Raw genomic sequence first — 22,848 nt, 5'->3', positions numbered from 1 at the left:
AGGAGAATGCATCTAGTGCAGGGATGATGGCCTGAGAAAGAACTGAGGAGGTGGAGGGAATGGAGGTTAGGGTAAGGATAAAAACAGAACTTACTAGATTTTACTTTGCAAGGCATTAGAGGAGATGGAAATGAGAGTAAGGAAAGAATGTTTACTGTTTAAGCACATATACTAAAAGTTGAAAACCACATGTGATCTTTAGGTATATTTTCAATGTGGAACATACATGGTAAATTACATGAGAATGGCAAGGGTTTCTCACAGGGGTGGGGAACCTCAGGCCTCAAGGCCACACGTGGCCTTCTAAGTCCTTGGGTGTAGCCTTTTGAAGGAGTCCAAGTTTTACCGAACAAATCCTTTTATTAAGGGGATTTGTTCTGTGAAGTGTAGATTCAGTCAAAGGGTAGCACTTGAAGGCAAGCTCCCCAACCCTGCTCTAGCAAAACATGTTTCATTTAAACCCATCCTTTTTCACTTGAGATATACACCATTCAAAATTCCTTCTACCCAAATGGCTTCTTCTAGACTTGTCTTCACAGGAGAAGGCTGTTGTTGTGAGAATCAAATTAGATAATACACCTGGCACACAGTAGGCACTTAATAAGTGCTTGGTTCCTTCTTCATTTTCATAAACTGAACCTAAGAATATCATGTTCCTCTACAAGTAGAAAATTTTGTTCTAAGGGAGAAATGGCTATTGGAACAAAATTTTCTACTTGTAGAGGAACATGATATTCTTAGGTTCAGTTCATGTAGTGTATATGAGGGGGAGAAAGGGAGTAGAAATTTTAAAATATAGGATGATTCAAATGGTGAATACCTCAGGAGACAATTCTGTACTCATCACTTTCTCATTATTCATGACCTGGAAACTGAGCAAAGGCAGAAAAAGAGAGAGGCATATAAAAGAGAGAAGTAATAATTTATTTGGGTGGGGAATGGAAAAGAAAAATATAGCCCTTTAGAGACAAGCCTTGACAATAACACACCATTTCCCCAGAGACATACTACAGTAACTTTATTGAGTTTCATTTAAAATCATATATTAAGGCTTCCCTTTAGATTGAAGAAAAACTACCATGCATATATCTTCAAATGAATAACTTGAATCATCTCACTATGTCTCTACTTTCTGGTCAGAGATATACTTTAGTCTAAATAAAAGAAATTAACTTTTAAAGACTTTTTTGAGGTTTCTGTCACTGAATTAGGTTAGGGAGTAAAAAACTAAGGTAAATTCACTCTTCTACACCTAGACACTGGAACCTCTTTTGGAGGTAATTACCAGATGAATGGTGATACCTACTTAGGCTAACTTAGGCTCAGTAGTTAAATTAACCTCATGAAGAGATAATGAAAAAGTGCAGTGACACAACAAACGATCCAAATTATTTTTTAAAAACGTATAATCTTATTAAAATAGGAGAGATGAATTATTTTTTAAATAAGCAACTCATAAATTAATGGAAAACAAACTAATATGATTTATGTGTCTCTGTTACTAAACTGCACTATTTGCAAACTGTGATTATTTTTTTTTTATTAATTGGATAGACAAGTTTCCTCATCTGTAAAATAAAAAGGCCTCTACCAAGATCACTTCAGCTGTGACATTTAATGATCTTTGAAAGTTTATATAATTACAGTTTGCTAATAATGCCAACTTCCAATGACATTTTCTTTAAAAGATACTAAGCTCTTTATCCTACGCAGATTGTAAAATCTATTAAAAGAGTGAATTTGGTTTAAACTAAGTATATAGATTTCTTCATGATTTTCAAGAAGAGATTACACAATAATCGAATCCAATGCATTACAGAACAGCATTCCTTATCATTCAACAATTTAGCAAGAATTTATTAAGTTATCTCTTAAGTACTAAGAAATAAACATACTCCCTGACATCATGAAGTTAACAATCCAGGGGCAGGGGAAGGAAATAACAATAACTTACACTTATATAGTGCTTAATAAGGTACAAAATTAATTCCTTACAATACGCCCATGAGGAAGGCAATGGAAACATTATCACTGTCCCTATTTCACAGATAAGGAAACTGAAGCTCAGAGGGGATGAATGGCTTGACCAAGGCAACCCAACTAAGAGACATCAAGAGAGGGAACTCAGGCCTCTAGTTTCCTAACAGTCCTGGGCTCACAGAATCACAGGACCAGAAGATCTACATTTAGAGTTGAGTGGGACCTTCCAGATCACCAAGACCAAACACTGTTCCCACTTCTTTTTTATAGAAGAGGAAAGTGAGACCCAGAGAGGGGAGTTCACTTGTCTGGGGTCACAGTGGTAGTAAATGGCATCAAAGGGGAAAATTCTTTTTTTTTTTATTTTTTTTTAATTTTTTTAATTTTTTAATGTTTAACAATCACTGCCATACAATTGAGATTTTATCCCCCCCACACCTACCCCCTACTACCCCCCTCCCTCCCCACGACTGCATACAATTCTGTATGGGTTCTACATATACTTTCCTATTGAGTACATTTTCACTATAGTCGTGCTATGTAGTCGGACTAAAATAAATGGAAGAAATCATATAACAAATCAAAACATGATACACAAAAACACACACACATGCAAACATGATCTGCTACATTCTGCGAATGACTTCCGTATTTCTTTCTCTGAGTGTGGAAGACATTTTGCCTTAGAAAACCACCATTGGGATTTTTTTTTTTTTTGAGAAGTTCTTGCATTATTATGAAATTCCAAGTCTCCATACTGTGGTCGTTGCTGTGCACAAAGTTCTCCTGGTTCTGCTCCTTTCACTCAGCATCAGGTCATATAAGTCCTTCCAGGCCTCTCTGAAGTCTTCTTGTTCATCATTTCTTATGGCACAATAGTACTCCATTACATTCATATACCATAATTTATTCAGCCATTCCCCAATTGATGGACATCCCCAAAGGGGAAAATTCTAAAGCAGTAATATCCAACTCCAATACAAACAGGGGCCAGTAAACTGTACATAAGAACCCCTCTGGCAGGAATACCTTAGAAAACCAGATAACAACACTATCTATGTTCTACTGCATCTTTATTTATTTTGTTAGATATTTCCCAATTACATCTTATTTTGGTTTTTAGGCAGCCAACTGGCCTGAGATTGGCACCTCTGCCCTAAAGACGCTGAAATAAAGGAGTGAGACAAACAGTCGCACATAAATAACATACAGCAGCAATAGTATGAAGAATGAATTGGGAAAGGGAGCCCCTGAAGGCAGGAAGACCAGTTAGGAAGACCAGTTGCCTATTCCTGGACAAAGCAAGATGAGGCTGTATTTAACAGAGCAGTTATAGTAGGGAAGGAAGGAGGGCACACATATGAGAACTACTGCAGAAAAAGACTGAAAGACCTTGGCAACGTAGGAGTGGGAGGAATCAGAAATGGAAGAATGAATCCATGGTTTTTCAAGCCTGAGTGATGGAGAAAATGGTAGAAACCAGAGAAAATGAGAAATTTTAGGGAAGGGTGGGTTAGAAAGAATTTCCACTTTGGATATATTAAGTTTTAGATATTCAAAGGGATCTCTAGCAAAGACTTAGAAATAGAGGACTATTGTTCTAGGAAGAAGTTAGTGGTGGAGAGATGGATCTGGCAGTGACTTACATAGATATAACTGAAGCCTGGAGAATGGATGAGATTACCAAAGCAGAGAATGTAGACAGAGGAGAAGGTCAAAGATAGAACAGACATTCTTATCAACTGATAACAGAATGAAACTCAAAAGACCATAAGATTTCTAAACTGAGGTAAGGCCTCCAAAATGACCAGATAGAGAATGTCCAAGGAAAAGAAGGATATTTAAATTCTATAAGAATTCTTCCTGTGATTCCCAACTACAACTTCTGTAACCATGTGGCACAGTGGATAGAGAGCTAGGCCTGGAATCATTAAAACCTGAATTAAAATCTGGGATTAGATACTAGCTGTGTGACCTTCAGCAAGTAACTTAACTGCTGCCTGCCTCAGTTTCCTAAACTGTAAAATAAGGATAATAATAGCACCTACCTCCCCCCATGGCTGTTGTTAAAAGCAAATGAGATAACATTTCTAAAGCACTTAGCACAATGCCTGCTTCACAGCACTTCATAAATCCTTCTTTCTTTTTCTTCCTCCTTTGCCCGCTCCCCATTTTCAATGTGGCTTGAGTATATGATAAGAGATGAATGCTTTTTCAAGGTTAAGAATACTAAAATTAAATACTGGAACTAAATTATGTTATATTTGCAAGAAGTAAACAATATATTTGTATTGTCCTAAATGTCCACGTGGTTGAAACAAATGATTGATTTAACATACAAAAGGGACACAGAATCTCACCGTTGTAGAGAACTCTGCCAACCCATTCATTCTGCCTTACTTCCTATTAAGTCATTCTCCTCAGGACACCTACTCAACCCCAGCTCACCTTTCAGCATGTTCTTTGATCCTCAACTCCCTGCCTTCCACCGGCCCTTCCTGCCAAGACCCTAATGCTCTCATTAGATTCCAAGCCTTTAGACCATTTTGTTATCCATGATGAACCTGAGTCAATTTTGGGCAAACAAGAGGCCACAACTGAGATGCTAAAGCCAGTACAAGACACTGTTAGAAATCTGCTACGTAAGCCAGTATTTAGGGTAAGTGAAGGGTAAGAGGCTGTAGGCTGACCTTGATACCAGCATACGCCCTAGACCACAGTGTGCAGTTGAGTGATTTGTTGTCCAGTGCTGTAGCCTCTCAGTTCTGTACCCTATTATCTCCTTTACAATTTACTTTCCAAATCAGGTGCCCAAGATCATTTTACAAAAGCTGCTTTCAAGAAAGAAAGAATTCTTGCTTCGAAAAAAGCCAAAGACTGAAAGTAACTTCAAGTTGACCCCCTCCCAGAGGAATTTCATGGCAGCCAAAACTTTAAGTTAAAAGAATGAAGCTCCTCTGGGAGAATTTCAAAAAGAAAATGGGAAATTTGGTGGGAGGGAAGGGAAGGGAAGGGGGGCACACAGAGACGAAGGTGAGAAAGACAGAAAGTTGCTGGGATCCTAAATCACATCAAACAGGTAAATGTTATTTTGCCTATGAGTAAGGTTAGTACTTTGAGTACATACTATTGGAGGAAATGGGAACAGAACTGAGCATAATATTGATGGCAAAAGGATAGAGAAATAGTGGGGTATTAATGTCCACAAAGGTGATCCTTACCAAAATTATTTTCTTTCCTTAATTTTACTAAGCATCATTTTTTATTCCCATTACAATGACACTTCATTGAACATCTTTGAAGGAAACACCTGAAATGAAAAGCCTGAAGTGGCTAGCCTCTGGATTTAGAGCTGGGAAAGATTTCTGGCTCACTAATCTGCCAGCTGTAACATATAAACCATGCCGATATTTTAGGAATTACTGGATTTAACATTTCCAGTGACTACATATTTTATTCCTTGGGTCTTTCAAATTGCTATTTGTGGTTGCTTGGTAAAAATGGACAAAGACCTTGCACATCATTCCTTGCTTCTAACTCTTTTCAGCCCTAATAAAGACTTACTTCAGAGTCCCCGATTAGTATCTTGGCTACATATTTAGCAAAATCTATTTCTGAAATTTAAAAAAAAACCCAAACCCAACAACAATAACCCTTTGGGAATATTACCCTAGAGGCCTTGTGCCTATCCAAAGGGCAATATTTACATAACAGTAAAATTCATTTTTAAACTCTCTGAGAACATTTTGAGATGGAAATAGAAAATGATGTACTAGTAAAATTAAGTCTATTAACAAGATGAGGAAAGTGTAAACTGCTAATGAAGAGAAAATATTCCAGTACGTTTGACTCCAAGATATGTAACTTCCATCTATGTCTTCTTAAATTCTTAAATTTCTAATAGCTCTGTGGACAGAAACGGGTACTATAGTAATTATCCCAAGTATCTGTGTAAGCTTTCAGCTTAAAACAGCCCAAAGCTGTGGTTTGGCTCTTGCCAGCCTTCATTCTATTTTGGTGTCAAAATGGCCAGTTTCAAGGCAGAAGATAATTAGTTTAATTGGATATGAAACTTACATAGCTTCTTAAAAAAAATATATTGAGAGTGATCATGTATTGGCCAGATGTACATCTTGCTTTCTTATATGTTCCAATTGCTTTCAGCTAAATAGGTATTATCACTGACTCTTCACTAACATCACCCCACAAATCCCATTGTTTCTACCATCACAGCATCTCTTGTATCACTCCTCATCGCTGGATTCATAGACTCAACATCGTGGTGTAGGCCCTCATTGCCTCAGACCTCACCTACTTTAACAGCCCTGCTGGATGTTCTCCCCAGGAAGTCTCTCTCCATTTCAGTCTGTCCTCTACTCAGCTGTCAAACTAATCTGACACTAGCGACCTTCCTCTTTCTCTTGTATTCAACTATCTTGTATCAGTTTTGTATTTATTCTAAATACATAAACAGACACACACAACATCTTCCCCCAGTAGAATGCTGCTTATAAGCAGAGATGCTTTTCTTTCTTTTTGTCTTTGTATCCTTGGCACCTGGGCACAGGGATTGGCACATACAGGGTAGCAGGTATTTGATAAATGCTTGATGACTGACTGATTTTCAGAAAAATGAGTAGAATTTCAAGTCCACCAGGCTGGTGGTCCCTTAAGTGCTGACAGTCACCAAGTCATCAGTATCTCACTTGAAGGAAAGGCAAAAAGACTTGGGCTTTCTTCCAATTCCTGAATTCTCAGGTGATTTCTTGGTTTAGTTGTTTTGATACAATTACATTGCCTAAGAGTCAAATGATCCTCAACCATTTCTGGACATCCTTATTGACTGGGAAAGGAAGTAATCACCTTTTTAAAAAAAAGCTGTGCCCTTGGTCACCATAAACTGAAGGAATCACAGGATGTCCTGTCTAACAGGATTTGGCTTTCTTTCAGGGAATGTCCTAAGGCAAATTCTTAAAGCACATTCCCAGATGATTCTTGAATGACTGACTCAGTCACAGAACAGTAAATAGCAACGTATGAAACTAGAAGAAAATTATTGCCAACATATAACCAGCAACACATCTTGGATTTTGCCTTAAGGTTTTGGCAAAAGTAACATTTCTATAAACGAAATTAAATGGCACTCAGAACCACATATTAGAAGCCCTAGGTCATTTGTGAAACTCAAAGTGACCTCTAATTTCTCATGCCTGGAGATTGTTAAGCAAAGTAGTAGACTCTGGATTAGCCCAAAGCAGCTTCCTTCCATACCTCTGGGAGCCAAGATTTTTTTTTAAATGACTAGGCATTACATCGGATAGTTTCAATATAGCCTTAAATCCTTGTACACTTTCATATTGTAAATTCCAATATTTTTGGTTTTGAATATTTTCTTACTCAAGAACTGAAAGAGAATTAAAAAGAAACTGTGGAGTCATCCAGGGAACACCAAAATACTCTCTTCAGAGTTGCTTTTTTTCTCTTGGCCTCTTAACATATAAAGCCAAATAGCTGTATTATTCACCTTTGGCTCAAAACACCAAAAGAGTTTAATATGAGTTTTGATTCCTCTTTCAAGAAACTCAGTCTTACAAACAGTGTCACACAAGTTTTGCTATCAAGCTTAACGCAGACAGTTTTGGCTTCTTAGGTTAAGAAAAAAATAAAAATAAGGAAAATCATGTTACATGAACAATCTCTTGAAGGGTTCTGATGAAAAATATTTAATGTGGTTTGTGTAACAAGAATTTTTAAAAACCCCTTTCATTCAACATTTTAAGTCTGTTAAACTTTCAGGAATATTGAATATAACCCCTAAATTTAAATATAACTATATGAAATCTTAAAAGGTCTTGATCTTTCTTCAAAGATAGAATTTATACAATGGAATGAAGAATGGAAAATGGAATTCTTCAAAATGGAATTTCTTCCAAAATTTGAATTTTAAGCATCATATTCTGATGATAGACTTCCTCTTAATCAACACAATCAATAGGTATTTTATTAATTTATTCAGAACCTGTTGTGTACACAAGTACTGCACCAGGCCTTGTGGCACATTAAAAACAATTTCCATTAGTCTTCACAATTGATAATATAGTTGTGAAGATATAATGAGCATACAGAAAATAATCAGAGAATAAACCAAATATAACTGAATATCAGATTGTGTGGTGCAGACTGTTTAAAACAATAGGTGGCTACGTCACGGTGCCAGGCCCTTCTAAAGTATGGCTAAGTCTAAGAGTAGGATGGGGCTTGGAGTGGAAAAAAATGATGCTGAATTGTCTAGACCATCTCTTCATTCTCAACCAAATTTCTGACTGGAGGTGAAGTGGTTGTGACCCACACAGACCATATGGAATGATGTTTCCTGCTGTTTTTATTAACACTGGAAGGTCTGTGTAGTGACACTAACTAGAGAGATGGGCTCCCCTCCGTCCCCTTCACTTTGATCGCTTTGTCCTTACCTGTTTTTTGAGATAACCCATCCTTCTGTTTTATTTTGTTTTTAGGGAAATTCTTAGGCATCTAAATAACTTGAGGGTAAAGGTCTCAAACTGGATTGGAGTCACACAATAATCAGTCAAAAGATTCCCCATTTCTTTCATAGTGTGACTATTCGTCTAGTATCCCAGGTGATAAACCTTAGTTATTTTAACTCATTCACCCCCCTCTATCCAGTCTTTTCATGAAGTCCTCTCTCTTTTTTTCCTTTACATGTCATTTTTCCTTTGAAATGTCAAACTAGAATCATGGAATTGTACATTTAGAATAAAATGGGTCCAAAACAGAGGTCCAAAGACAGGGTATCTCTAGCACTTAGCATATTGCCTTGCACATAGTAGGTACTTAATGTTGAATGGAACTGTTGCTCTTCCTTTCTCCCAGGAAGGATGAGTTGAGAGTTCAGTAAAAGTCAGTCAGCATCCCTGCTCCCATAACACCAAAAGGATTTCTTGGAGCCAGGGCGAGGTGATGGAAGATTTCACTGCTTACAATACAAGGCTAATTAAAGTGGTCATGTGGGGCAGGAGAGAGAAAATCTAGAATCAGATTAGAGGCTACAAAAAATCCCCATCCCCTTCTTCCATTTCCTCCACTCCTAGGGAGCCATTCTTGCAAAGTTCAGGATCTTTCTGCATTTTCTTTTCTTCCTGGATATTGAACAGATCCCTATGGCTAGATGGAGATAATCTCTTCAGAGCCTCTCAGTCTTTGTTTTCAGTTAATTGTTGAGTCTCACCACTGGAAAACCATTCAGCCTTAACCCATGTTGGGGGATAATCTGTCTTGGGGTGACCAGAACAGTACTGTTTGGTGAGCTCATCGCAGTTTTCGGTAGTGATATTACCATGCAAAATGAGTAAGACAGGAGGGTTGGGTTTGGGATTTGGATGAGGAGGGAGAACACAGTAAATATCAGAGAGTACCAATAATTTGTAATCCTGGGAGAAATTTAAAAATATACATTGAAAAATAACCCTTTCAGAAGGCTGCAAAATTTATGGAACAATTATCTTGCTTTTCCTACTAACTGGATGGAATATGCTCATCCAGCTACAAAAATATACAGTCTCTTTCAAGGAAATGAAGCAATAAATTAAATATATATTATGGTTAAGCAATAAGCTTCTCATTTCCTCTAAATTTTTTCTAATCCCTACAACAGTGCACTAATCTCTATTTGAAGATATTCTTCAGTTTAAGCATGCATACAGCACACTTTTAAAATTTATTTACACAATTCATTTTTTAAAAATTGTAGGTGTGATGATTTTTACCCATAGAAGAAATGTCCTAAGGAGATACACTGTTGGACCATTTTTGTTAATCAGTAACACCTTGTACACTGAATAAATGGTTTAAATAGGACATATAACTATTTTGGTGTTATCTTTCATTCTTAGGAGACTGCTGTTCTAGTTACATTGAGATTTTAAAGCTAAAAGAAGTTTCTTTTTTTAATAACAATCCTGTAAAAATTCAAAATGGATTGTTTTTCTGCCATACTATAAGCAACCTGAAATGTCATTCCGAGGTGCTAAAGAGTAAATTGGAACAATCTATTTTATCATCCTTCTTATCTGTATAGTATAAACTGAAAATCATGCAGAAACACACGGAAAGCAACTATTTAGGATACTAGTGTTTACAATCCAAAGTAACACTGTGAACATCAGAAAGCCTCCCTGAGATGTCATTGCCTCTAGCCTTTTTGACAAATAACCTCCCAGGGCTTTGCCAGGAGGCTGACGCTTAAGAACAAAGAATTAAAGTCTGAGACCCACGGCAAAAAACCCAAAGGAAAAAAAATAAAAAGCATCAGTTTTCAGAAAACAAAATAGAGTTATGCTCTTAATTCTCAATCATAATCTCGGTAGAATTCTGCCAAATAATAATAAATTATTAGAAATAGCAACAAGAAAAAAAGAGCCTCAGCAAATGGTTGTCAAAGTATTAAAAGAACCATGTTTATGCACATTTAAAATCTGCTTCTTTCCAAAACAGAACTGTTTACCTTGATAGATATGTAGAGTTAGGGTTTGGACCTGTGAGGTAGGTGTACTCTATCAAGGTAGGTCAGCACTTTCTCAGAAATTTATAGCTTTAAAGACTTGCTTGGAGGCAGTTAGGTGGAGCAGGGGATAGAGGACTGGCCCCAGAGTCAGGAGAACCTGAGTTCAAATCCTAGCACTTACTAGCTGTGTGACCTTGGGCAAGTCATGTAACCCTGATGGCCTCACCAAAAAAAAAAAAAGAATTGCTTAGAGCATTTTGGGGGGATAGGAGGCAGGGTGTTTATGGTTATACAGTCATATATATCAAAGGTAGAACTTAAACTAAGATCTGCCTGAATTCCTTTTTACTACTATAGCATACTGCCTTCTATATAGGCATAGGAAGTTGTAGGTCTTCCAAAGAAATGAGCTTTCAGACAACATAACGTTTAAAAAATAGAGCCTTAAGGACAATCTATATATTTTTATATAACAATAAATATAAACAACCCATTTCTTATCAATCCTTTCTTTTGCCTTAACCCTTTCCTCCATCCTTACAGAAATTATGAACTGTGTTCCAAATCTGGTTCTCAGTGTATTTATTAAGGTTCACATTTTTCGTCATATGGAGCAGGTATTGTCCAACACTAAGAGAAGAATTTTGTATGACTGGAAGCATTATTTTCACTGATAAAAAAGAGACTCCCTTATTGGTAAGAGGAATGAGTAATCTGGCTAATTCATGTAATTATCATTTTTAAAAAATAGTTTTTTGCCTCAGGAAAAACCAGTACAGTCATGATAATAATGTTCTTAATAAGAAAGCTTCTGTTGGCTTGGTGCTGTTTCAGCTCAAGGGAATATAGTCCTAGTGAGTACGGCAAGAGAAAAATTGAGGGAGTGATTAAGACATACACAGGGACCAGATACTAAAAGGTACCCCTTTGAGAGCTCCTATAAAGTTGTCTTTGACCTTTGCCTCACTAAATGGTTCCTTTTGTGAAAAGTAACCTTTGGGGAGGGGAGAGTAGTAGCAAATATAGAAGAGATAAGTAATGTAAATCCCTCCATTCTATCTATAATTATCTTGAAATGGAGGAAATTTAATTCAGGTTTCTGCCTTATACAACCTCTAAGTTCCCATTTTAAAAGATTCATTTATGTAAAACAGAAAAAATAATTAGAAACTGAATGTATGAAATTTCAAAATAAAACAGGAAATGAGATTCACATGAATATTTTTGGGTAAAGAGAGCTTGAAGAGAGATAACAGTGATAATAACTAGCATTTCTGTGGTTAGCACCTAAGGTCTGCACAGCACTTTACAAAGGTTATCTCATTTGATACTCACTACAACCCTGTGTCAGGTAGGTGCTATTAAGATCCTTATTTTAAAGATGAAGGAAATGAGGACTAAAGGAGCTTGCCCAAGGTTGTAAAACTTAACTGGTAAATGTCTGAGGCAGGATGTGAACTCAGGTCTTCCTGACTCCAGGCCCAGCACTATATTCGCTGCATAACCTACCGGAGGGGGGTTATTAAAGCTTTTACTGGCTCAAGATGTTATATACAATTTGGCATTATAGAAACTTCGAGTTGAAAAATACCCAGAAATTCATCTAAAAGGAATTTTCTTGACAATTGAAGTATCATTCCTATGACATCCAATAATAATAAAGGGATATGTTTCATAAAAGAGGCACAAATCCCTTTTCTTTTGGCAAACTGAATGAAGAAAATTTCAAAGCAAGTCCCTATAATTTATGTTGGGATACCAATTGTTCAAGTTGCTTCTCATCAATATGATCTTATTCGAAATATAAATGGAAATGCTACAGTTATTGGGTCTAGCTTTTCAAAAAAAATTCTCTCAGCCTCACCTCCCAGGACATTGAAAGGCAAGACAGAATCACTGACAAGTTGGGGAGGAGAGCGCCTTGCAGGGAGGAGACAGTGCTGTTTTTAAACTATCAGTAATATCAATAAAACCAAAGGCTTTTGGATATCTCTACTGATCATATATCCATATGAATAATGACACCAGGGACAGCCAGGGAACATGGCCGAAGCCAAGAGATGGAGTGTCTTCTATGTAAAATAGCAAGGAGGCCGGAGTCACTGGATCAAAGGCGTAGCCCCAATCCCTAATGGGCCTGTGCTGAAGATCAATTTGCTTTGCTCTTGGCAGAGAACGCCTGCATGAAATAAAATTACTGCCTTTGCCTCAGTCTCTTAAAAATTATCTCTAAGAAGCCTGAAGCCCTTCTGGCCTCAAATAGACAAGCAACGCGCCGTGTGATAACGACTTTACCAGGAGTATCATCTCCTCCTAAGCATAGGGTTCCTGTATGGGAATAGAGTCAGAATAAAAGCTGTTGCGTGCTGGAGCATCCTCACCTCTCTGCTGAGCCAATTGGGAACTCATTTCCTGGAATTTCAGAGAGGTACAAGCTGCCAACCTGCTCATGGGGGCTGAACAGATGTCTTAGAACAAGCTCAGTAGGGTACTAGGTGACCCTATTTTCCCAGTGTGTTTCATTTCAAGCTTTAAAAATTAATTCAGAAAGGAAGATGCATTCCAGCATATAATCTTGACTTCATCATGCCACACCCTCCAATTCAAAAATCATCAGCTCCCTGTGATGTCAGAATGATGTCAGAACCACATAGAATCTAGAGATCTACCACTACCTGTGTCTTATGGACAATAAAAGCGAGCCAGCTTTCCTATTGGACCTTCGGGGCTCTCCATAACGTAGCCTCATTGCATCGATCCAATCTTGTTTTCCAACATATCATCCTCCAGTCTGGTTCTCATTACACTTAGATTATTATCCCTGCCTGGAATAAACACCTTTCTCCTCTTGACCAACCTAAAAATTATACTCATTCATCAAAATCCAGCTCAAATCGCATCTCCTCTATGAACTCTCCTTAACCTCTCCAGAGGGTCTGTGGTCTCCCTCACCTCTGAGCTTCCATAGCAGTCAGTGCCCAGAATTTACCATTTCATTATGCTCACTACAGACATTTTGGTGTATTGGACAGGGAACTGTAAACCAAGAAGACCCACATACTGGCTGTGTGACCCTGAGCAAGGCTCTTAACCTCAGCAATCTAGGTTTAAGACTCTTTAAGATTACAAGTTACAGAAGGTGCCAACCTACATTCACAGAGTTTCCTCATCCTGGAGTTCTCCTCACCAATGAAAATCCTATGTGTAGTCCCCATCCCTTCTAATACTGTCATGTCATTTTCATGTTACTTCCCATGGTGTCAGTGTTCTCTTTCCTCATTCATGAGCCTCTGGAGTGCAGAGACCAGACATTCTCATCCTTCTGAATTCCTTAGAATATCTACCACAGTGCTGTGTACACAGTATGTGCCCAATATGCAGCTCTTATTTAAATGATTTCCCAATTTAAAAGGAGTCAAGGGAAAAATGGGGTTTTAAATGGGTATATCAGACGGTCATTATACATCTATAAGTGCCTACTGTGTGCCAGGTACTGTGCTAAGTGCTGAGGATGCAAAAAAAAGAGGCAAAATATAGTCCCTGGTCTCCAAGAGCTATGTACAAAAAGCTACTTACAGGATAAATTGGGGAAAGTCTCAGAAGGAAGAATTTTGGGGTATGAATAAAGAAAGGTGAGATTTTTAGCTGAGACTCTAAGGAAGCCAGAGGGCAGAGATGAGGAAGGCGAGCACTCCAGGTATGGGGGACAGACAGTAAAAATGCCTGGAATTGGGATATGGAATATCTCAGAAGAGGAACAGCAAGGAGACCAGTGTCACTGGATTACAGAGTAAATTGTGGGGACTAACATGTAAAAAGACTGGAAAGATGTCTACCATATTTGGGACACAAAGTACCAAGGGCTTGGGATGAAGACAAAAATGACAAAGCTTTTCATTTTCTGGCCCTGTGATTTATTGATGTAGGCTACTTCCAGAGAGGAAAAAGTCTCTACCAATGCAGAACTACAAGTGTCCTGTCATTTCCAGTCTTAAGAAGCTGCCTGGGAACACTGAAAAGGACACGTGCTGAATTTCCTTCAGTTCCCTTCTATGTATTTAAAAAATGTCTCAATAACAATATTTTCTGTTCTTTTCCTTTCTTTTGGCAATCTTATCACTAACTGCCTCAGTTCCACCAAATTCCCCCTCTAAATTAAAGAAAAACACAATCCTTGTAACAAATAAATAGAGGCATGCAAAACAAAAAGGATATGTGACTTGTTCAGGATCACACAACCAGTGCATATCAGAGGTAGGGTGTGACCACTGGTCTTTCTGCGCTCAGCTCCCCAAATGCTATGCCATACTTTCTCTTTACACGGATGAATGAATGAATGAATGAATGAATGAATGAATGAACAAATGCATACACACATAAAATACAAAGTAATTTTTGATGAGAAGAATACTAATTACTGGAGAAATCAGGAAAAGCCTCCTGCAGTAAATGGCATTTGAACTGAATCTTAAAAGGGAGCTCAGTGTTTTTAGGGAGAGACTGGATGAAAAAACACACATACAGAGAAACACCTTTGCTCAGTAAACTTTAGCATCTCCCCGTAACCTCCAGGATCAAATATATAGTATTTTGTACAGCAGCTAAAGCTCTTTGCAACATGGCCCTTCCCTACTTTTCTAGTCTTTTTTACACTTTATCCCCTCCTTGCCCTCTGGGGTCTAGCTCAAGGACAGGGAACCTGCAACCTGGAGGTCCTTGGATGTGGCCTTTTAACTGAGTTCAAGTTTTAGAGAACAATTCCTTTTATTATTAAGGGCATTTGTTCTGTGAAGTTTGGATTCGGTCAAAGGGCTGAACATGAGGATCTAGAAGGCCACAAGTGGCCTCAAAGCTGCAGGTTCTCCACCCCTAGTCTAGCTACACTAGCCTGCTTACTATTCCTAATATGCAACCCACAGCATCCTATATCTTTGCCTTTGTGTTGGTTATTCACAATCTCTAATCCCCCTTCACCACCACCTCTTAACACTCCTTGGCTTCTTCAAAACTCAGTTGATACCCTACCTTCTGTAGTAGGCTGTTACTGTCTTAGCTGCTAGAGCTTTCCTCTCTAAAATTACCTTCCATCTTACTCCAGAGAGATCTTGTATGCACAGTTTTTCAGTCATTTCAGTCATGTCCAACTCTTTATGACCACATCTGTGGTTTTCTTGTCAAAGATACTGGGAATTTGCCATTTCTTTCTCTAATTTATTTTACAGATGAGGAAATGAGGTAAATAAGGTTAAGTGACTTGTCCAGGGTCACACAGCTAGTATCTGAGGTCAGATTTGAATTTGAGAAGATAAATCTCTTAATTTCAGGCCCAGCATTCTATCCACTGTACTACTTAGCCACCCATGTACATAGCTTTGTATAATGTATACACACACACACACACACACACGTCATCTCTCAGAATGTGAGCCTATTGAGGGCAGGGACTAGTTTTGTCTTTATTTTTTCCCCTTGGGCTTAATACAGCACATGGTAGATATTAGAAAATTGCATATATGTGGCATTAACAAATGTTTTTAGACTGGCTGCTTCAATATACTTTTTTGGTCAACATGAATTTTTTTGTATTGACTTTATTCTTTGAGGGGAGAAAAGCTGGTAAAAATTGTCTACTGCAGAACTCTGAACTGAGGACTGATTTTACAGATCAAGCCAATAAGGGTAAAGGGGAAATCAGGGTCTTCACAGCAGAGTCAAAGACAAATCTAGTGGAGAAAAAATGGTAAAACCAACATCAGCAGTCTGTTATGCAAATCTTCTTGGTCTTTCATTCACAATTTCTTAACTGCCCTCCTAAGGTTCAATACTCCCAGCCTTGGCGGGGGAAGAGCAGGAAGGGCGAAGCAGAGATTTAATAAGACTTGACCTCTGCTCCCAAGGAATTTACAATATACTAGACTGCTTAAAGAGTCTTTGAAAAAAATAAAAAAGGATTTGTGATGATAGCTGTGCTTTTTACGTTTAAACTCTAGAACACAGCTGTAAGGAAATCCATTTTATATATTATTATGTATCATTTTGTTCTCTGAATAATTCTGCTGCCACTGTCCATAGCCAGTAACTTTTGTCACAAGAATATGAGGCTCTCGCTATTTGTTTCCCGAGCAACTAAAGCTTACTTGCTTAAAGAATGATGCTAACGAGATCAAGGGCTTGGGTTTGCTTCGGCAGTGGGCGAAGGTAGATTTCTCAGTTCTGTGATCATCCTTTTTTGGTCACAAGAGAGGTTAAGCAACAATTTGTGGGTAAGCCAGCAAATCTATCATCTCTAGAAAAATGAATAGAAAAGACACGTCCTGTGGCTGGTAGACCAGTATCTTCATCTTCACCTAGGGACGATGTCTCACTATAGGATGAATGTAATGAGCATCTTAGTATCCTTGCTCAGATTTCTTTTAATACTCTTGTCTTCATCCCTCCTTTGTCCTTATCACAGTCTACCTTTGGGTACATGTTTTGTTCTGCCTGTCAGATTGTGAACCCAATGAGAGTACGAGCTATGTTTGTTTTTTATCTTTGTACGATCAGTCTTTTAAGACACACTAGATGTTTAAGAAGTGTTTCTTGAAATGAATTCATTTGAATGTACCAAACAGACGTGAAACAGTGGGAAATTGAAAATGGAGAGAGATGAAAGCTAGCAGGTTAGTTCCAGCTGAAAGTAAAAGATATCTTTATTATCCAAGTTCAGTTTATGCAAAAAAGAGTCAGTTCTCAATTATCTGCACGGATTATTTACAGAATATTTTTAAGTAAAGCATGGTCATGGTCTACCTTCTCTTTTTGCCTGAGTCATTGCATGCTCAGGAAATTCAACCCAATTTAATATTAGACTTGTATCAGTTTTCCTATTAACTTGGGATCATGTTCTCAGCTGTACTTCTCAGACGCCCATTCCAAAATGTTTTTATTCTCCTCAAGATTCCATTGCCAGTAATCTCCAAGCCTTTAATGTCTCAATAGCTTTCGTCACCTATTATATTAATAAAAAGACTGAAGTCCCTTGACATGAACCTTCCACCTCCTCTATATCTCCAAGTGTCCTCACCTATCATGATCTTCTCTCCAGGCTCAGAGGAAGAGGTAGACACTCTTGTTCATGCTAAACCGTCACCTATAACTCTCCATTCTGTTCCCTCCCTCTCTCAGTCTCATTTGAGACCTAGCTCTATTATCATTTCCCTCTTTTTCCTGTATCGTCTATACCAAACTTTGAACTGGTTCTTTTACCTCATTCTACAAACAAGCTATCCTAAAACTGCTTGCCTCCATTTCTGTACTCTCTACTCAATCCCTGCCCTCCCAGAATGTTCTGGTTCTACCACACAACTGAAATAGCTTTCTCAAAAGGTCACTAATAGCATTCTTATCATTATATTCAAAGGCTTTTATCCTCCTTTCCACATCCTTAGTCAGCTTTGCTGTGGTATTTGACACTACTGGCCTTATGTCCCAAAAATAATAACCTCTTTCTTCTGACCTGTAATATACCAGACCATCACTATTGAATTCTTCCTTCTCTGATGATCCTCTATGCTGGCCAATGGACTGGCTCCCATCCCTCCCTTCCTTCAAGCCCCAATTATGTTGCTTTCCACTTCCTCCATGAAATCTTTACTGGTACCTAAGTTGAAAGTCATCTTTCTTCTATTGAAATATTTTGCTCAATCCTTTCTTTAGCATTTATTCTCAAAAAGACAGGTTAGGTTGGATTCAGTATCTCAGTTATTTACAGAAATATCCTTTAGTCCTACCCAATTGGCATTTCCTTGACAGTATGATCTGTGTCATACCTATCCTTTTTTTCAGCATCAGTCATGATAATTTGATCATAGTAGCCACCTAATAAATGTTTATTAAATTGAAATGAATCAGACTAAACAAACTTGCCACAATAATCATAATGCAATATATTTCATAACCAATATGACTTGGTATCTTCTAATATTTTGAGTTATCTTCACCATTCCTTTCTTACATAATTTCCTTTCCTATTAATTGACTCTTACTCTAAGGAATGCAGAGAAATTTTTTTAAAAGCAACAAATCTTGTTGCGAGCTGTATTCTAGAGGAAAAGGGGACACTAAAAAAAGAAATCTACTTATCTACCTAAGTCCTAGGAAGCTCTTCCAAGCCCAATGACTTTGCTGAGATAATGCAGTGTAAACAGATACCACCACTGGTGCAGGAACCTGCAGTGCAGGAAAGTATCTTTGCCAAAGAGGAGGGCAAAGGAGAAGGGCTCCCAAAGCACCTAAATCCAAATAAGTTACAAATAGGTTATTTTCAAATTTAATTATCTGGTCCCAGATGATAATAGATTTCTCTCCTATGCATTCTAAGAAAAACAAAACAAAAAAAATCATCAACACCTCATTTAACATTGGTCTAAGGAGATCAGGCTAAACTTTGTTATGATCCATGCTAAATTAGGCTTTTAGTAAAGTACCTCTTATTCAAGTGATATGCTATAAAGAAAGAGCGATCCAAAGCTATGTAACAACGTCAAAAATAAGGATGGCTAAATCTATTAGCTGGACTAAGTTTCCCAACTAAGTGTAAATAAAAACTATCTAGTCTACAGCTTATAATATCATCTTACTATTCTTTCTGGTGCTGTTTAAAACAGAGATTGTTAGTATTGTTTGATAGAAGAGTTCATTTAAAAAATTACACTTTGCAAGAAGTTGGCTATTACAATCAACATACGATGTTTCAGTTTTCTTTTTATCTTTAAAAAAAAAAAGATGATTTCCAGGGGCTTGTGTTTGTTTATAAAGAGAAAGATCATTCCAGAAACTTATGCCTCTGTACTTGCCCATTATAAGTAACAATGTGGAAATCATACTCTAGACTTCAAATATATTCATTCTTAAAAGCTTTGAGTATGCAAACAAAGATGCAGTGGGCAGAGGGCCAGTTAATAAATCTCATTTCCCAGTAGCATCTGTGTAAAACACAGCTATGGGGAGTATACTCTCTAGGGAAATCCAGGGCACGACTCATTCTCTCCATGAATTAAAAGTGTCACCCTAGATCACCAATACAGCATTCATTTTTCCTAAGCACCTCTTAAAATATATAGATGCCTAGTATTCATAAATGCGGTGAGTAAGCTGGGAGCCGAGAAGGAGAAACTGACTCAACAGTGGGTAGAAGCTGTGTAAACAGGTCTACACTGTTCAGAAGTGCCATTTTAGGCCCTGCTCTGTTTATTCTCATTTTTTCTCAATAAAGTATCCTGGGTCTCACCAATCAAGGATACCTTTTTTTACGGGGAGAGGGGGACAACTTGATGTGCACACTTCAATACTTATTAGCACAAGGTAGATAGGCAACTAGACCAAAGAACACACTAGATAATATATCTAATGCAGTACCCAAGGCACACATGAAAATAAAGGCTTCTACTGGCCTTAATTTAAAGGCATGGTAGCTTTCCTGAACACTTAAGAGAGTATGCTAGACAGAGGAAACTGATCTGTAAAAACTGGTACCTAGACCTAGGGCTCTTGTTGCATTAGTTTTGGTGATTTTATCCAACCATAAGATCGCAAAAACCTCAATTCTCAAAAATTATAATAGTTAACACCTATAAAGTGCTCTAAAGTTTTCAAAGTATTCTGCATATTTTGGGGGGATGCTGACAACACTTGTGAGTGAGACACTATTATTATCTCCACTTTACAAAGGAAGACAATTGAGGCTGAGAGCAGTTAAATGGCTTGTCCATGGTCACACAGCTAGGAAATATCAGAAGCAGAATCCAAATCCAATTCTTGATGATTCCAAGTTCAACCCACCATGCACCATTATATAACATCCCTCTACTACTAAGTCACAGAAATGAAAATAAGATGAAGGGAAATGAAGGTGCAGGAATCTAAAAGATGGGAGATCAAGAACAGAAAACATTTGGGGCCCTCATTTAAATGCTCCAGATTTGGGCTGCCAGTCTCCCAGCCCTTATCTCATTATTTAGGACTACATCAAATCCCTAGTCAAAGCCAGTTCTTAGCTTGGCTATAGTCAGGCTTTCAACATATATTTCATGTTTCCCTAGCAGCTGACTGAGTAAATTAGTCTGAATTCATAATCCTAAATTGACTATGTAGCCAGAGTACATATCTTATTCTTATTTCTTTTGTATAGTCTATCCTCCAGAAGCAGTTAACACCATATCACACAGGGTCTCCACACTACAAGGCACACAGGCTAATGAGAGCCTTAACAGTGTCTTGCATAATCAACCCTCTGACCTATGATATAAATCCTATTATTGCTAGTAACCCTACTGTACATCATGACAGTACAATATTCTCAAGAATCTCAGCATTTAGCCAGATGAATATTGTTTATAAGGTGTCTCCGTCCATTATAGTGAGTTAAGAGGAACTGCTGGCCATAATTCAGCGTAAACAAAGATCTGAGCTCACTTTAAAGTGACTATTTAAAATCAAACCTAGCTTTCACATTTTCCTTTCTTGCCAAGGGATTTTCCATTGCAGCAACTAAACAAATATTTCTTATATTCCATTGAAAATTTCAAGTCAGTTCAAAGAAGTTATAAACTTCTGCCAGGCAATTTCCAATGGCCCATGCGGTAAACGACAGGCTTCCCCTAAAATGAATGTTACGTGGTGGGAATTTAAATCATTTAGGAGAAATGGAGGCTTCACATCTACTGCCAGCAAGAATAGTTGAAATAAATAGCTAAAAAAGAAACAGAAGTGTTAATGAGGAAAGAGAAAAGGTAGGGAAGAAAAACTCTCAAATTTAAAGATATAAAGGCCTGTAGGAGAGAGTCTCAAAAAGTAATGCTTGATTTTGGTTTATATAAGGGCAGAAAAAACACTTGGAATCTGCAAGGATTCTGTATTAACATGTAAGAGGGACCCATGAGACATGAGATTTTTGTGACCTCATGGGTACTTTCAAGATGAACTTCCAGTAAGTATTTACATAACTGTCAGAGATGATAGAGGAGACTTGCTCCTAAGTTTTGAAAAACTTAACAAATAATGCCTTCTTTTAGTTAATCAAACGGCAAGGAAACCGAGTACTCTGATTTTATTTTGTTATATGATTATATTTGTGAACATATTGTACCCAATATATCTGAATGTTTAGACTGAGGCTTTTAAAAAAAAAAGCTATTTCCTGTTGATCCCTGGAAGATGGCTTTAGATGCATGAATACTCTCTCTCAAAGCAAAAGCATTGTTAGCTGTTATCAAGGTAACTTTAAAAATAACTGTCCCAAGTACAAAAGAACTGGAGAGGAAATATGCCCTAAGGATGTGTTTTCCTTCAGATCTCTCTGCTCAAGCTACACACACATTGGACTCCAGCTTCACTCCGTACTACAACGGGCATCCTTATCAAACAATGCAAACAATTTTAATGAGCTTATCTACTAAAACAAACTGCCAGATATGTTAATTTGAAAAAGGCTGTGAACTGTATGGGCCAAATCATTTCATCAAAAAGCCTTCTATACAATAACCAAAAGCAGCCCCACAAATCAGATACAGGCAAATCCCCAGAAATCAACTCTCTTACTCTGAAGAAGAAAGAAGAGCTCCCCACCCCATATTTAAGCCATAAACTCCCAAGAAAATGAGGGGTGGGAAGCACCCTGCCTTTTGACGACTGCCATAGCTCAGTTTCTTTCAAAGAAACCAAGGGTTTTGTGCAGCAAATTTTGGTAAACGCCTGACACTATGACCTCTGCTGTCAATCCTTCAACCAATCGGCAAGCAGAATTCTTACAAAGCTCCATCAATCTGGCGGTTTAACATCACAGACTGCAGTTTAATCTAGAGGATTCTATTTTTCCCCCCTGCACACACACACACACACACACACACACACACACACACACACACACGCCCATTCACACACTAGGCTAGGGCAAGCACACGCCTTTCTGCTCCATCCAGTCACCCTCTGATGTTATGGGCACAGTTAGCCAATGTCTCCTTAAAACATTTTTTTTTTTCAAAGAGGAAGGAGGAGAAAGGAAGTACTGCAGTCTGAATCCCTTTTGAAGGGGCCAAAAAAAAAAAATTCGCATGCATTTTTATCGATATGCAAAGGAGGAGAGGCAGAGGGGGAGCTCCTGCAGACAGCAAACCTATTCACAAAATGCCTTCCATCTGGCCAATACAAACGGTATTTGAAAATGCTAAACCTCCCGGCGTGCTCAAGAGGAACCATTAAAATAGAAAATGATCCTAACTGGCTTACATGAAATTACACACATGTATACACATATATGTGTAATTTACAATGCAGTCTTAGGAACCGTTAAAATAGAAATATGGATT

At 37.9% G+C, this 22,848-nt stretch overlaps 1 protein-coding gene across 4 annotated transcripts in view; it reads right to left on the bottom strand.

The window, feature by feature from the left end:
- The window catches only part of MAPRE2 (microtubule associated protein RP/EB family member 2), a 201,116-nt gene that overhangs the window by 82,298 nt on the left and 95,970 nt on the right, over positions 1-22,848 (bottom strand). Inside the window, exon 1 of one of the 4 annotated variants that reach the window (XM_072604543.1) lies at positions 12,883-13,075. The exons of the other annotated variants lie outside the window; for them this stretch is intronic. The gene's annotated coding sequence lies outside the window, so the exon portion shown is untranslated. Of the gene's footprint in view, positions 1-12,882; positions 13,076-22,848 lie in introns of those variants that run through there. 4 annotated transcript variants of the gene reach the window in all.

The sequence above is a fragment of the Notamacropus eugenii genome, chromosome 4 (genome assembly GCF_028372415.1).
Source record: "Notamacropus eugenii isolate mMacEug1 chromosome 4, mMacEug1.pri_v2, whole genome shotgun sequence".
In the NCBI taxonomy this organism is placed as follows: Eukaryota; Metazoa; Chordata; class Mammalia; order Diprotodontia; family Macropodidae; genus Notamacropus; species Notamacropus eugenii.
This window is presented reverse-complemented; position numbering and strand designations above follow the sequence as displayed.